Below are 12,024 nucleotides of genomic sequence, written 5' to 3'. Positions count from 1 at the left end.
TCCATGCAAATGTCCCAAAAGGCGTGGTGAAGGCAGTCTTGACTTGATCTTCCGGTGTGATTGCGATTTGGTAGTATCCTGACAAACCATCTAGAAAACAATAAAAATCATGCCCTGCCAACCGATCTAACATTTGATCAACAAAAGGGAGGGGAAAATGATCCTTTTTGGTGACGGCATTGAGTTTCCTGTAGTCGACGCACATCCGCCATCCCGTGGTAGGACGTGTCGGCACCAACTCCATCTTGTCATTGCGCACAACCGTCATTCCTCCTTTCTTTGGCACGACATGCACTGGGCTCACCCACTCACTATTGGCGACTGAATAGATAATCCCTTCGGCAAGAAGCTTAAGGATTTCCTTGCGCACAACCTCCATCAGCATAGGGTTCAAGCGTCGCTGGGCATCTCTCTTGGGTGTAGCTCCTTCCTCCAAGTTGATCCTGTGCATGCATGTGGCTGGACTAATGCCACGGATGTCACCTATGCTCCATCCCAGTGCTGCCTTGTTTTTCTTCAATACTTCGAGCAGCGCTGCTTCTTGCTCTAAAGTCAGAGTAGCCGAGATGATAGCTGGCTTCTCCTCGCCTTCTTCCAGAAAAACATACTTGAGATTGGCGGGGAGTTCCTTCAGTTCCAGCGCTGAGCTCGGCAGGGCTGGTGGGGCATCGCTGAAGGGCAGAGCTGGCTTCGGCAGCTCTGTCATCGTCAGAGGCGGCTGGGCAGCGCTGAACTCTTCAGCTTCCCTCGCTAATTCCTCTATGTCGGCTGATCCTGCGCAAATTTCCACGCATTCTTGCTCCTGTAAAAATACCTTCTCAACCAAGCCATTAATAGCATCTATATATGAGCATTCAATCACAAAGTTCGCAGAAGGCATAGCCCGATTTTCATGCACTGAGAAAGACACTGATTCCCCTAACACTGTCATTTTAATAGTTCCATTTTTGACATCAATCAAAGTGTTAGTGGTCGCCATAAAGGGTCGTCCTAATAGCAGAGTGTGGTCTCTGCCATTCTCATGCACATCCCCAATCTCAAGGACTACGAAGTCAACAGGCACAATCAAATCCCCGAATCGCACCAGAATATCCTCAACTATCCCACGGGGATACCTAACGGACCTATCAGCGAGTTGTAGACACATGCGAGTGGATTTCAAATTACCTAACTCTAATTGTTGAAAAATAGAGTAAGGCATCAAATTAATTCCCGCTCCCAGATCTAACATACCCGTGGCTTCCTTACCATTTCCCAAAGCAATATTAATCACAAAGCTACCTGGATCGCGCTGCTTTGGTGGTAAGGATTGCTGCATGATTGAGGTCGCTACTTCTGAGACTAGAATCTTCTCATTGTCCCCGAACTTCCGCTTGTTGGAGACCAATTCCTTGAAAAACTTCACATATGCTGGGACTTTTCTGATCACATCAAGGAGAGGAAGATTCACGTTCACCTTGGCAAGCATGTTGTAGAAGTCGGCGAACTGTTGGTCTTGCTTTCCGTTGCTCAATCTGCCCGGGAAGGGAATCGGTGGTCGATAAGGTGTAGAAGCTTTGTGGAGCTTGACCTCCTTCTCCTTCTCTTCTTTCTTTTGCTGGTCTCCCTTTTCTCCATCAGTCGAGTTGGGCAGATCTGAACTCGGCAGCTCTGGTCTGAACGGAGCAGAGTTCGGCAGCTCTGTTCTGATAAAGCCAGAGGGATCTGTTCTGCTCTGGCGGAACGGTTCCTCTGCTCTGACAAGGTCAGAGGAATCGGTTCTACTCTGACGGGATGGTTCCTCTGCTCTGGTTTGTGTTGGAACCTCCATTTTGTTATCCAAAATCTTACCACTGCGGAGAACAGTTACAGCAAGAGCTTGATGTGGCTGAGCAGGTTGGCCATGAAATTTCCCAGGCTGCTGTTGTTGTTGGATTTGATTCAAGGCACCGGAAAGTTGTCCAACCGTTGTCTCGAGCCTTTGATTGTAGATGCTTGGGCCTCCATACTTTGTTTGCTGATCTCCATAAAGGTTTGCAGCGTTTCTTCGAGCGTGGATTTTTGTGGTGGAATCGGCTGTGCACTCTGTTGCGGAATGGATTGCTGCTGCTGGTATTGTGGTCTGTATGGTTGAGAATACCCTTGCTGTGGTGGGAAATATTGTTGTTGTTGTTGATAGCCTATTTGGGGTGGTCGACGGAATTGATTCCCCCCAAAATTTTGATTTCCCCATCCAGCATTCGGCTGATTTCTCCATCCTCCAATGGCATTTTGTTGGCCTTGATTCATGTTCTGCCCATAGGGTCTGCTTGGCCCTTGATTGTAGCCTTGAAATCCTTGTGCCGCATAGACCTCAGCTTGCCCTTCTGGAGTAAATTCTCCCATTCGATGGCACTCATTGGTTCCATGGCTGAAATCTCCACATATACCGCAAGGCTCAACGTACTGCATGGCTGGATTCGGCGGTGCTGACATCGGCAGCGCTGGATTCTGCACCGGAGCTGAAGTTTCCATCTTTCCCATCTTAAGATGCTCCACTTGTCTCACAAGATCGGCAACTTGCTTCTGCAGCTCAAACTGATTTGTCACGGCACTAGCCTCCACTCTCCGTCCACGGATTGACTTCTGTTGGGAGCTTTCGGCCAAGGTCTTGAAAATCTCTTTCAGATCTGCCGCAGTCTTCCGAGCTGTGTTTCCTCCTGCCGTGCTGTCCACCATAAATTGGGCAGTTTGTACTAACCCATCGTAGAAGAACTGCATCAACATCACATTAGTGAACTGATGTTGAGGGCATTGACGGAGGAGTTCTTCATATCTTTCCCAAGCTTCGTGCAAAGGTTCGTCCGCTCCTTGGGTGAACTCCACAGCTCCTGTGTCTTGTGACTTGGGTAGTATTTCAGCATGAATTTTTCACAAGCATCTCCCCATGTAGTGATAGAGTTGGGCGGCAGAGAGAGCATCCACGTCCTCGCCCGATCCTTAAGTGCATAGGGGAAGCACTTGAGCTTGAGTTGGTCCTCCGTGAGAGTAAGCAGAGGAATCGTTTGCACTTGCGTGCAAAAATCTCGGATGAATTGCAGCGCATCCTCGCTTGGCATCCCGTGAAATACCGGCAGCAAATTCGAGTCATTCGGCTTGAGATTATAGTTTCTCACAGCAGCAGGGAGTACTATTGCTGACGTGTTGGTATCACCGATAACCGGCCTGGTGTAGTCTCCCATGTATTCCATGTTCTGTGCCATGACTTCTTTCTCCTCGTGTGTGTTCTGCACTGGTTGGTCAAATTCAGAACCAGCGGCTTCCTCCTCCTTTTCTACCTTGTGATCTGCTGTGTCTAAAGTCTGCTCTATACGGTCAGAGCTAGCTTCTGAGTGCGCCTCAGAATCAGAGTCAGAGTATAGCACGTCTGCTCTGGGAAGTGTGCGAGTGTTATCCAGCGGGGGAGTTAGTTTTCTTTTCAGACTACGTCGTCCCTGCATACACAACACTTAACACACGGATTACATGCACCGGGTGGAAGGGAAAGGAAAGTAGTAACGAGAAAAACAGAAATTAAATAAAGCAATTAAAAACGACACAACTAAAACGCCTAAAACTTTCCCCGGCAACGGCGCCAAAATTTGACTCAACCTAAACACCTCTAAGTTGACTCGCAAGAGTACGAGGACATCCTAGCAGTGATAAGCTAACCCAAGTCGATCTCACAAGGAAAGTTTTTAAGGGCTTCTAATTGTATCGTTAGAAAACAGTAAAGAAAGCAATAAAGAGATTGATTATTAAACTAAGACTTAGAATTAAAAACTTAATTAAAAACCGAATTATAAAATTCAACTAGACGAATTAAACTATTAAACCCTAGGCAAGATTTTAAAGAACCTAAATTAAACCTACTTATGAAATAAAATACTTGTGAATTTAAAGACTTCTAATCTAGGCGTGAAACTAAAGTGCATAATTTAAAATGCATGCATGAAAAGAAAACATAAACATAAACGAAAAGCATAAACATGATGAAACAAAGTAAATTGATTTTAAATACGAAAAACCGTAAAAACGTCTTGAATATGAAATTGTGTCACTCAATCACAATCCAAGCATAAAAACTAAATAAAACTAAATTGAAACCTAACTAGAACAATGAAAACTCGAAACTATGAAAGCACTAAGAAAGCAATTAAATCCTAAGCTTCGGATGCCAACAGCTCTCTAAGATGGCTTCTAAAACTAGGGCAAGAATTTTTTATACAATGAAAACTATGACCCTATTTATAGACTTCAACTCCTTCTGGATCACCATGGAAATTATCATGCAAAGCCGGACTCTAAAAGGAATAGAATCATAGATGATAAGGTAACTCCAGCTATGACGCGCTCAGCAAGTAATCTCCACTCGGGCGGAAATCGCGGCTCTCGCCAGAGAAATGGCTATCGCCAGGGGAATGGGTCACGCCAGAGAAATGGATGATTTCTCTGGTGCTGACTTCTCTGATGCTGGCGCTTCTCTGCAGAGGAATGGTTGATTTATCTGCTCTGGCTATCTTCTCTGGCTTAGCGAGTTCTCTGACTTAGCGAGTTCTCTGGCGTGACTTCTTTGGCTTAGCGAGTTCTCTGACGGGTGATTTCTCTGGCGGTTGATTTCTCTGGCCTATGATTCCTCTGGCCTAGACCACTTCTCTGACTTGGTGCATTTCTCTGCTCTGGCCAGCGATTTCTCTGCTCTGGCCAGTGATTTCTCTGCTCTGGTCTGGTCTGGCGTAAAAATGCCATTTTTAGCCAAAAATCCCCAAAATTATACTCTTCCACCATTAAAACCTAAATCTCCTAAAAAGCATCAAATACACCATAAAACGCACCAATTTCCAGAAGATTTAACTTACAATGAGCACATTCAAACCCCTAAAATTAGAACAATTAAGCATAAATCAGCAAGCTGAATACCAATTGTATAAGATTATTCAGAATATTTACTTTTAATTAGTATAAGGTATACATTTGTTCTCACAATTGTATACATTTATTCCCACAAATGTAATGTTTCAAAACATTACATCCTTGAAAACTAAACCCTAAACTATGAACACTAAACCCTAAAAACCTGATTTAGTGTTCAGGGTTTCAATATTGAGATTCCTGATTTAGTGTTCAGGGTCTAGTGTTCAGGTTTTTAGGGTTTAGTGTTCATGGTTTAGGGTTTAATTTTCAAGGTTTAGGGTTTAGTTTTCAAGATTTAGAGTTTAGAAAATATAATACTTTATAAATATTATATTAACATAAGCATACATTTGTGCTATCAAATGTATATTTTATACTTATTAAAAGTAAATATTCATATTAGAGTTTAGGATTTAATGTTTAGGGTTTAGTGTTCAGGTTTTAGGTTTAGAAAATATAATATCTTCTATTGAATGAAGGTAAATACTTATATTAACATAAGTATACATTTGTGCTAACAAATGTATATTTTATACTTATTAAATAACATAGAAATAACTAAAATATAGAAAATGTAATACTTATTAAAATGCGATTTATTATTAAAAGAAAAAACCCTAAAAAAACCCATGAAAGCACAAGAAAGCAGACTATGGGCCGAGCCTCATTAAAACCTTTTTACGGAAAACCCAAAGGGAAAAACCGTAAAAAGGAAAAAGAGTACCCGTCTAGGAAGAGGGAAAACAAAAGGGAAAGAGCGGAAGAGAAAGTTTCCGGAACTCCGGCCTAACCATCGTTCCCAAACAATCCCGGCTCTATCCCAACAAGAAACAAAAGGAAGAAAAGAAAGCAAGGGCAGAAGGCTGGTGAGACGCCGTCGCCTTACTGCCAACCAAAGACGAAACCAAAACCCAAAAGGAACGCGTGCACTACGGCTGGTGAGATGCCGTCGCCGTAAGCATCCCAAGAACAACGAAAAAGACAAAGAAAAGATGTTAACCCGGCCGGTTAAAAGCCGTCGCCAGGAACACCCAACTTTCCAAACGATGACAACCCGGCCGGTTATATGCCGTCGCCAGGAGTCTCTCGCCATCGGAAAATAGAGGAGAAAGAGGCCATCACCAAATGCGAAGGACCCCAGGAATCTGGTTGTCGCAGCCCGATTCCCGACACTAGTGATAGTGGGGTACGAGTATCGATACGACTATTTTTAAAAGAATAAAAGATAAGAAGAATAGGTCGAACATCAAGCGGAAGCTCGCATCAAAGCATGCTAAGGAAAATCATCATAAATGAACCCAAGGGTAAAATCGTCAACGTCGTTATAACTTTTTAATTATCAGGAATTTCACGAACAAAAACAAAACGGGTATAGCTCATTTTTCATAAGGAATCATAAAATGCAGAGTATCGCAGCAAAAGGCGAATCGATTACATGTATGAAGACACATAACCGTGAGTAAATTGCTTGATTTCAAAAGAAAACAAAGTATCTCCATCCTCAAGACTCTATTAACATGAAGGCAATACGAAAACATAATTACATCGATTGAAACGTTTCCCCCACTAGCACCAGACCAATCTCGCTCCTCGCTTAGCCTGCACATTTAGAAATACATGCAGGGCATGAGTACATAATACTCAGTGAGCAAACGCCGAAAAACAAGAAATGTGCTCTTAGAGCTATAGGTTTGAAACTTGCCCCATCTCAGCAATACACAGGAATAAATTTAGCGTAAATGAACCTGTGTAAGCAGTTTTAATAATCATGATATCATAAAGAAACGACTGCAGTCAAAGATCTCAACATGTATGCACCACATCTACAACTCGTTATTATCAAAGGTACTGAGAAGTAGGCCTCCCTCTCAAGTACCGTGACCGGCCGACCCGAAGACGGCTCACAGTCACCTCTGTGCACAAAATCCCGCTTGTGGCAGGACCGAATTCGTCTCAGTAGAGGGTAACACACAAGTCATTATCAACAAAAATCGGCAAGTCAAACAGTTCTCAAATATCATTTATCTCAAAGCATTTGATAAATTCATAACATCATCAAAACAGTTTCGAAAGCTCGTATGATATATGTATACTCAAAATATTGCCCACCTGAAGACCTTACTCAAACACTCCCGTCAAAGCGGAGTTACTTACTTCCTTGCTCTGCTCGTGTCTTCAGGGATCATCGTCATCATCGAAGGTTCATGTCATAAAATGAATCTCGATTAGAACTCAACGACAAAAACTCATGCCTTAACTCATGCTCTATCTTATATTCTATCTCTTGATCGACTCTACATAAACTTCTTCACTCATTTCAAATCCTTAAGTCCAAGGATAGGTTTCAAGAAAATCATGGTTCTAAGTCTCGATTTATCTCTCATATAAGACTCGTCTAATCTCATTAAAACACTTAAGCAACATAAACACATAAGGCACATAAGAAAATACAATCAAACATCAACAAATCATGTTCTGTTTTCCCACTGACTCAACTTCAAAATTTAACACGTTCTGACTCCGACATCTTCTGGACTCCAGACTCACACCAAAAGAAAGGTATTTGAGTCTAGTTTCATTCAAAAAAAAGTAGAGTCAGAAACTCCAAGTGGTTTGAGAGATATGACGTTTTTACCACGGTCTACCATATTCGGCAGTTTTGAGCAATCGGAAACATTGATTTTTGAAAAATAGTAAACGTTGTCAAACTGAGCTCAAATTTGGTGGATATCTAGACCATACAGTAAGGTTGATACCATAAAAATTTGGAAAGCTAGATCACACAGGAAGCTACTGAAATGAATGACTTTGTCCCCTGTTCTCTGAAATTCCCGGTAGAAATGTGCAGATTTGGTTTTGCATTTTTTAAAAATAGTAAATCAAGTCCAAATGACTTGAAAGTTTACCGGTATGCTCAAGACTCATGTAGGGACATGCTGTAAAATGTTCAAAGCCATAAGACATCGACAACCCGTCGATCACAGTAGGTCAGTAGCCTACGAAAAAATCACCAAAACTCATCTCAAACTCTTAAATGCTCAATTCAACATTTCTTCAAAGAAAACCAATCAAAGTTCATTTTAAACACATATAACACTCAAAAACATTCAAAACATTTAAAATACTCATCATACTCAAATTAACTCTCCTCTTTTACATCTTAACTCAAATTTCAAGGAAAACGTTTCTACAAACGTATCAAGTCAATCCTCTTCTCAATTTCATGCTTAAAAACACTCAATCATTCAAAATGACCTCATACTTCATATAACTCATTTTATACACATAAATCCCCTTTAATCATACCAACCAAACTTTAATAAAAACTCATATATTCACATAAACTCTCAACAAAACATGACAACTTCACAAAATAGTCATAAAGCAAATTAGACCTCATTTTATCAATTATTGACTTCTCAAAATATGAAAACTCAAAAACTCTCATAAACTAACTCAAGTCAAAATTTTACTTAGCTTCCAAAAGACTTAATCAAACATATTAAAACACCAACATCATGCTCAATTACACATATCTTAAGCCAAATCATTTATTAAACACATAGACAAGAAAGTCCCAATTTTTATTAAACTAAACTCTTTGAAATTTTATGAACTCACATGGATCTTTAATCTCATCATATATCTATTAATCTTAACCCATTTAACTCACATATAAACCATCAATTTACAAATTAGAGCATAGATACACATAGCCCTTATTTTAGTAAACTAACTCATATCAAAATCATCATTTGACATCATATACTCAATTTACTCCATCAATCATCATCATATACATCTCATAGACTCATTTACATCATCAATTTATCTATTAACTCATTGACTCAAAATTTCCCATTTTTGGGTAAACTAACTTCCATCGAAAATTCAATTCTCAAAGCATAGCTTTGCAAAACACACATCAATCATCACCAAACATATCATAGATCATTTTTCTCACCCCAATTCAAGGAAAGAAAAAGAAAATTTTTTGAAGGGTATAAGACCCATATTTTCGAAAATTTAGAGAAAAATGAAGGGGGTGGTTTTCTTGCTTCAAACTCTCAAGAATACTTATATATAATCTCAAACAAGTCTAATCTATGAATATGGAGATCACTTACCCAAACTTACACCCAAAACCAAACTTTCTCTCTCTAACTTTGAAGATCAAACTCCAAAGATCTTCTTGGATTCAAGGAGGTGGAAGTGTTTAGTGTAAGATTTAGAGGGTGATTTGTGTTTTTGGTGTGATTTTGTGAAGCTCCGAAGGTCTTGTTAATGGTTGTCAATGGTGGAAAGTAGAGAGATGAAGGGAGGGAGAAGGTGGTGATCGAAAATTTGGGGTGGAGTGAGAGAGAGAATTATCTTGAAAGATTTGAGAGGATTTTGCTAATCTTATAGAAGATTTGGCAATCTTAGTGAATATTGGCATTAATTGCCTTGATCTCTCTCTCTCTCATAATCTCTACACTCTCTCTAATCTCTACTCTCTAAATCTCTACTCTCTCAATCTCTACACTTAGTAAATTTTAGTAATTAGTCTCATACTTGGGAAATTAAAAATAAATCATGTGAGAAGGGTGATTAAATAATAATCACAAAAACTATGGAAATATTACTCATTAATAAAGTACCATAGTATAATTATTCATGTGACCAAAATAAAATAATTATAGTACTAATATTAGTGCACTCACTCAATTATAATATTCCTCATCATAGGAAAAATAATTTAAAAAAAATATTATGCTTGGAAAAATTTCCATAAACCGGCATCATTCGATTTCTTGGTAAAAATAAGCCGCACTTTCTTTGGAAACTTAATAAAAATTCCCAAGTGCTAAGGTTTCAAATAAAAATCATAATAATATGGTCATATTGACACACGTCACAAAATCACATAATCACTCAGTCACGTAAATTCACATAACATCACATCAAAACAGTCGGCAGACTCAAATAAGCTAGACGTCTCTTTGACCGACTCAATTTATCAAGGTTTCTCACTCTTTCTTCCTCGACTCTATTTCCAACTCATTATTCCTATTTTTCTTAATAGGACAGTCAATCTCTAATAATTCAGTATCCGGTAACTCTATTCCCGGTAGTTGGAAATAAAATAAAATCTCAGCTCAATTCAATCAGCATCTCTATCTCAACTCATTTCTCAAATCTCACACTCTAATTCCATCATCGGTTTATTCACTCGTATCTCTATTTAAAAGACAATCTGTCTTATCTGCTCATAAAAAAAAATAGTCTCGTATTTCGACATCTCAGTACTCTTATTAGTGTTAAGACACTATCCTACAACATGAGGAAAAGTACGGGGTGTTACACTGGTAAAGAACAGCACAACTTCCAATCCATAAAAAACATCCCAAAAGAAATGCCCACCAACTGTTTGAGAGAAAGCTTACGCTTCCTACGCCTCCCAACATCAAGAGCAACAAGAGCAAAACAGTCAAGATCGATCCCAACAGCAAGCCGAGGGATGCCGGACCCCAAACCAAACACGCAAAACATGAAGCAAAGACGCCACCCACGAAAACTTAACCAAGATCACACGCCCACCAGGTGTTCGACAGAAAGCCAAGACAAAACCCATGTCAATGTTTTATCCTGACTCTACTATGTGTCGCCATATCCGTGGCAACAGCATGTTTAATTTCCTCAATTGCATGAGGCCACCAACCCTCGGAACGGGCCTGGTTCGCCATGATATCAGCTGCCGTATTCCCTTCTCTATAGATATGTGAAATTTGTAAACGGAAATCCAAAAGCAGCCGAAGGGTGCTTTTCCAAGAAGCCAAGTAACGCCACGGGACAGCCTCCGATCGAGAGTGAAGGAGTTTAACAATGTAAGAAGAATCAGCTTCAATCCAAAGAAAAGTCCACCCTCTTCTATGAGCAATAGCAATCGCATACATGACCGCCAAGAGTTCCGCTTCGAAGGCGAATCCAACACCACCTTTGTAGTGGAAGCAGCCGCGAACCCAACCCCAGTTATCGCGATAAATGCCACCAGCTGCGATATTTCCCGGCGCTCCCAACGCCGAGCCATCCGTATTTACTTTTATCCATTGTCCAACGGGTGGCCACCAGTGGACCTCAATCATGGTGGGAGGAGGAGCCGCCCTTGTCGTCACACCAATACTACGCAGAACAAGATAATCCGACCAAGAATTGTTGGTGTTCCCAAGCTTTGAAAAGTTCAAATCCATTTCCTTAAACATAACTTTAAGAAATCCCGTGACGATCTGTTGATGAAAAATCATCTCATTGAAGATAATATTATTGCGACAATCCCATATCTTCCACAATAAATTGATGATTCCTGCCTTCCAGAAGGAAAGAACCTGCGAACTGAAGTTTTCGTTCCAGGCGGCAACAAGAACGCAATGAATATCCATGTAATGAGAGTAGTCTTTGTTAAACCAATTCGCGAACTCCCTCCAGATAGGCTGAATCGAATTACACTCCCAGAACAGGTGGTTTATACTTTCCTCTGCCATGCCGCAAACCGCACATCTGTTCGGCCCCATCATACCCCTCCTCATCAAACCATCGAACGTGGGTAGGCGTTTATGAATAATACGCCAGCAGATCAAAGAACGCCTCTCCGGGATGAACTTCTCCCAAATCCAGCTTCCCCATCTAACCTCAGGAAAATGAGGTCCTTGCCGATCATAGGCTAAGGCCGCCGTGACATTTCCATGGACAGACGACTTCCACAATCTAGCATCTCTTTCATCACCAATAGGAAGTAAAAGAATATCAACCACAACGTCCGGATAATTAATAACAAACGCCTCTGTGAAATGCCAAATACCATCATAATAATAATCCTCCACAGCTTGATTCAAAAAGTCATGCATAAAAGGAGGAATACGAAGCCTATCCAGCAACTTATACCCCAGCCAATCATCCTTCCAAAAGTAAGTGTTCCTACCCGTCCCAATGTACGCATAAGAGTTGTCCACCAGATCATCAACATGCTGCCTTATGCTCATCCAGAAAGGAGAGGAAGCCAAATAGGGTTTAGCGTAGCCAAAATTGGTGAGATAACGCGTTTTAATAATGGAGGGACCATAATCCTGACCTTGA

General features: G+C 40.7%; 1 long non-coding RNA gene across 1 annotated transcript; it reads right to left on the bottom strand.

Moving 5' to 3' along the window:
• Window positions 1–6,216: 6,216 nt before the first annotated feature.
• Window positions 6,217–10,263, bottom strand: LOC131007219 (uncharacterized). Its single transcript, XR_009095975.1, has 3 exons — window positions 9,039–10,263; window positions 7,021–7,084; window positions 6,217–6,510 (listed from the first exon to the last, which is right to left on the bottom strand). It is a non-coding gene; the product is annotated as an uncharacterized LOC131007219 (long non-coding RNA).
• Window positions 10,264–12,024: the final 1,761 nt, after the last annotated feature.

This window comes from Salvia miltiorrhiza, chromosome 1 (genome assembly GCF_028751815.1).
Source record: "Salvia miltiorrhiza cultivar Shanhuang (shh) chromosome 1, IMPLAD_Smil_shh, whole genome shotgun sequence".
Taxonomy (NCBI): Eukaryota; Viridiplantae; Streptophyta; class Magnoliopsida; order Lamiales; family Lamiaceae; genus Salvia; species Salvia miltiorrhiza.
The sequence above is the reverse complement of the archived record's forward strand: the minus strand, read 5'-3'. Positions and strand labels throughout refer to the sequence as shown.